The sequence below is a fragment of the Lissotriton helveticus genome, chromosome 7, assembly GCF_964261635.1.
Source record: "Lissotriton helveticus chromosome 7, aLisHel1.1, whole genome shotgun sequence".
NCBI lineage: Eukaryota > Metazoa > Chordata > Amphibia > Caudata > Salamandridae > Lissotriton > Lissotriton helveticus.
Genome location: NC_136068.1, coordinates 1513656137 through 1513661136, shown reverse-complemented (window position 1 = coordinate 1513661136; position 5000 = coordinate 1513656137). Strand labels below are relative to the sequence as shown.

The 5000-nt window shown below is 40.9% G+C and overlaps 1 long non-coding RNA gene across 1 annotated transcript; it reads right to left on the bottom strand.

Moving 5' to 3' along the window:
- Nucleotides 1-3001: 3001 nt before the first annotated feature.
- On the bottom strand, nucleotides 3002-4396 carry LOC144767511 (uncharacterized). Its single transcript, XR_013598237.1, has 4 exons — nucleotides 4296-4396; nucleotides 3691-3819; nucleotides 3538-3610; nucleotides 3002-3243 (listed from the first exon to the last, which is right to left on the bottom strand). It is a non-coding gene; the product is annotated as an uncharacterized LOC144767511 (long non-coding RNA).
- Between the last annotated feature and the right edge of the window lie 604 nt (nucleotides 4397-5000).

Sequence of the window (5000 nt, the reverse complement as noted above, 5' to 3'; positions counted from 1 at the left end):
ATCTTAAAGGAAGGGATGGAACGTATCACTTAAAGCGTGAGTGAAGATATTGAGGGCCCACTGAGTGGAAGGCCTTAAAAGTGATGAGGAGGACCTTAAAAAGAACGCGTTTGTGAATTGGCAGCCAATGAAGTGTGTTTAAAGCCGCTGATACAGATAGGTGGCCACCTCAGTACAAATTGTACTGCAGCATGCTGGACCATTTGTAACCTTTGCAAGACTGACTTATTGATCCCTGCATAGAGACTATTACAGTAGTCGAGCCTCAATGTAATAAGGGCTATGGCTACTGTTTGCCTTGCTGAAAAGGGAATCAGATCAAAGAATCTCTTTAAAGTTTTTATAATTAAGAAACAAGTTCCAGCAACAGCCAGCGATTGCTGTTTAAATAACAGAGTGGTGTCAAATGTAATTCCAAAATTCCTTACCACGTTTACTGTGTTTGGAGGAGGGGTGTTATTGGCTGGCCACCAACATTTGGGTGAAAAAAAGTGTTCTGTTCTTTCAGCATTACACTTAAGGTGGTTTGCATTCATGCAACTGAAATTTGCAGTAAGGCATTTGCAGGGATTTTCTTCTGCTTGTGTGGTGTTATTCTCTAGTACCAAGATAAGCTGCATATCATCCGGATATGAGATGGTATCAATATTGAAGGACGATATCAGCCTAATCAATGGAGCCATGTAGGCATTAAAGAGAGATGGTCTGAAACTCCATCCCTGCGGTACCCCTGAGAGGAGGGACTCATATTGACCAAGTGTAATCACTTGCTTTCGATCCTGCAGGATTTTTTTTCCATGCCAGCACGATGCCTGTGAGGCCAAAGGATACAAGGCGGTCTAAAAGGATGGCATGTAAGACCGTGTCGAAGGCCGCCGACAGGTCTTATAATACCAATATAGCACTTTTGCCGTGGTCCATAGCGGCTTTGAGGGTTTGACCCGTAAGCAGTAGTGCAGATTCTGTAGAGTGCTGGGTTCTAAAACCAGATTGGTTGGATGAAGCAAATTTGATTTCTCCAAATATGTTGTGAGTTGCTTATTTACAAACTTTTCTGTCAGCTTACACAGACTTGGTAAGAGGGAATGGGGCGCAAATTAGACATGGTAGTAGGGTCCGGAATTTGTTTCTTTTGAAGAGGCTTTACAGCTGCAAGTTTCCAATCTGCTGGAATCTTAGCAGTGGAAAGAGAGGAATTTATTATGTTGTTTATATTAGGGTTCACAATACCAATTAGAGTGTGTAATAATAATGGGGGGCAAGGATCACAAGGGGAACCCGATTTCATAGCCAGAATTGCCTGGCGTGATTCTTCAAGGGAAATTGGCTTAAAAATATGCATACCAGTTTTGTCCAGATCTGCAGACAGATCATTATCCCTCTTCTATCCCTCCACTATCCTTCTCAATCCAAATAACTGACTAACATATCCACCACTCAAATTAGTTTCAAATTTTCACTATACTAATTCACCACTAATCCTTTATGGGTTCTGGAGTAGGGTGCTACTCGCCAAAAAAGCGCTTTGATGCCTCGTGAGAGGTAGTAAGCGCTGTATAAATGGAATTACAATACAATCCAAGGAACCTCTTGAAAGGATTCAAATGCTTCCAGCAGCAGCAATAATACCAAAAACCTACCCCAATGACACAAATGAACAACAAAACCCCAATAGTAAATTTAGTATAAATGCTAGAAGGCTTTTGAAGATTTCTCACTTTGTAGTTCTTAGTACCAGCTAGATAGGAAATCGAGATTGATCTCAGGTAGCCTTATACCTTTTGCGATACCCAAAGCGTCTTTACTTGTCAACAGTATGAAAATCCAAGGAAGACTGCAGCAAAGGTTCTGTTGTTGATTTATTAGGCAGGCCTTCCCCAGGTTTTCAAGAGAAACTGACTCATTTACAGTGGCGGCTGGAACAGATCGGAGTTGGGGGGTGAGGGGGCAGGGGAAGGTAAAGAAAAAAAAAGAAAAACGTACCTCCACGCCAAGCCTCCCCTTGATCGTCCCTCCACTCCGGCCAGAACACCAAGCACGCCCAGGCTCCTCTGAGCTAATCACAACACTGCAATGCAGTGTGGTGATTGGTCTGAGTGCCATGGTTTGGAGCTCACACAGGGCCTGGGCATGCTCTCCACCCAGGCTGCAATGGCGCGTGGGTGGTGAACATGCAAAGTGTGCATGAATGTTTTACCGGCCCAAGACGGCTGGCCAAACATTCATGCACACTTACAGAGTGCCCTCCACTCCTCCCCCTGCTCATCAGAGCAGTCTTACCCACCCGCAAAGCTGTAGCAGCAGGAACAAATATAATGATAACTACATTAAGTTATAATCATTTTATTTTAATTTTATTTACACTGCTAAAAAGCAGTGGGGAAATGATCCTCTACCTTAGCGGAGGAGCCGCCACTGCTAATTCCAAAACTCAGCATAGACTGTGAAAAAAAAAAACCAAGAGTGCCCAGTGATGGAACCAGCATGATACTAGCAAGCAGGATGCCACCAAATCCAGTTGTTAGAGCCATGGTTTCTTAATTTCAAATTAAGAAGTAAACTACGTTTATCCTTCTGCGCCAAGGGTATTGTAGCTTTGTAAGCTGCACAACATTACCTTTGAATTATGGACAAAAATATTGAGCTCCACAATTCCATAACTGATCCAACTGCAACAGTGTGGGCTGCACTTTCCTATTGCCTTATGAAGGGCTATATCTTAATATCAAATTACCCCTTAGAGTCCGCTCGAGACAGCGCCAGTCAACTAGGCCACAAAATATCAACAGAGGCAACCCACCAACCTGAACCAGGGGCAGTAATTAAATATTCCAAACAACAGTTCAGGCGATTAACAAATCACAATTCAAACAAAATCAATTAAGACAACAAAAAGGAACTTTGAGAAGAAAGGGGGAGAGAAAAAGGGAGAGGGAGGAAGCACAAAGGAGTCAAGGAGGAGAATGTGGATCAAAAATTATCAACAAGTAAATTAGAAAAATATCAAAAATTTATTATAAATAGTGCGCTCAACACATAATTGCTGGTTTTCAAATGTAAAACATATACAAGAAACCAAACAAGTGGCAAACAATAATTGTGTTATAAAAGAAGGGATGCAACATATACAAAGATTATGTGCCCTCTACAATTCATATGCCACATATTCGTCGACGGCGTTTCGAGCATAGGTAAAAATTGCGGTCATCATCAGGACAAAACAGTTGGAAGAGCGTCAAGAATCTGAAAACATAAATACAATGGCATTTATTTGGACTCCCTTGAAAGAAAGAAAAAGGGGGGGGGGGGGGAAAGAGAGAAAAAGTAAAAAGAGAGAAAAAAGGAGGGGGGGGAAGAGGGGGTGGGGGAAAGAAAAAAGGGGGTGAAGGAGAAAAAAGTAGCAAAAAGTTGAAAGAGTTGGAAACTTAGCTCCAATCGTGAACTTTACATCAACACAAGAAAGGAAATAGTACGACCATATCCAGTGTAGATAGCTACCACCACCAATTTGTGCAAGAATTACCTAAAAATATTCACCTGTATTTACAACCAGAACAGAGCAGCCACAGTAGTTCATTACATGCTCACAATGGATTCCAATATTGAATGACTGAAAAAAGAGAAACTCAATGAGATTGTCAGCCCTAATCTAAAACGTGGTATATGATATACTGATCAAGGGCCACTTACTTAAAAAGTGTATCAATTCACACAGGAGTTAAATCTATTCTGTGCGTTTGAACAGATATATTTCTAATGGAGCCGAAACTAAATCATCCGTCCTGGATGCATAAATCAATTTGGCATCCGGCAGTCGGTCTGAGAAAGAAAAAGGAAGGGGAATTTCATTTAAATTAGTTTATATGCGCATACATCGTACATTATCATAAGCTCATGGGACTTGCTAGCCTCGATCAAACCAGCAGTTCAATCCACAAATACAAACTACATACAGGCTATCCAGGAGATGATCTAAAAAATAAACCGGTGCTAGCCCAAGTTAGCTTTAAAAATCATTACCGCAACGGGGAAGGGCTCCCCGTCACATAGGAGATACATCACAGGGAAAGCACAAAAAACGGCTCCCCTTTATATAAAGGATCAGAGTGAACCCACGAATATTTACAGTTTCATTAGGGTCCTAGTTTCAGATTCGCTACGTCTCTTTGCACATGCAGAGTTATACATTAATTACTAGCCAGGCAAGTTCACCGTAAATTAAAGGAAAATTAAAAAGGAGAATAGTCGGTCTTATCATAATTAGTTACAGAGAATTAAATCCACGATACTCTTACCTTTAAATCGCCACTGCCACGGTAATATCAGACAGTGAGCAGTGCACACTAACACGCCGGTTTATAAAGGGCTCGTTGCTAAACATAGTCAAAGGACTCCACCAGTCATGGCTGCCATATTTGACTGGTGTGTAACGATTATGTTTTAGTGAAAAACCGATCATATTTCAAAAGATGAACCGGGGCACATACGGCATGATTTAGAAGCCAGTGCGGGACTCACAGATTTATGTTCGGTATTCACCTATTTCGGAACCCGACTGTGACAACAAGTAGAAAGCAGAAGGACAAAAAAGTGCCCGCCATGTTGGAAAAGTACCAAAACTTTGAAAGTAAGAAAACCCATAGGTCCAGTGAAGTTTTGAATAAAAGATACCAGTATTTTAGCAAACAAACGTATTTAATGTGAATAAAGAATTATTATTTCTTGCAAAAGAGTCCAATTACAAATTAATAACAATTCAGTACCATAAAAACGTCAAGCAGAGAATGACATTTCCACATTATAATACAATCAGAGATAAAATCTCAACAATGTGTCCAGCATTAACATAAATCTCTATACAGGGCAGGAAAACAGAAAAGCATACATTTGCATTAATATTACTCACGATCATACAGGAGTGAACATAATGCAGACCCAAATTTTTGTATTCACCCAAAAGTCAAGGAATGACACTCTTCCATGGAGTTCAAACCAGACTG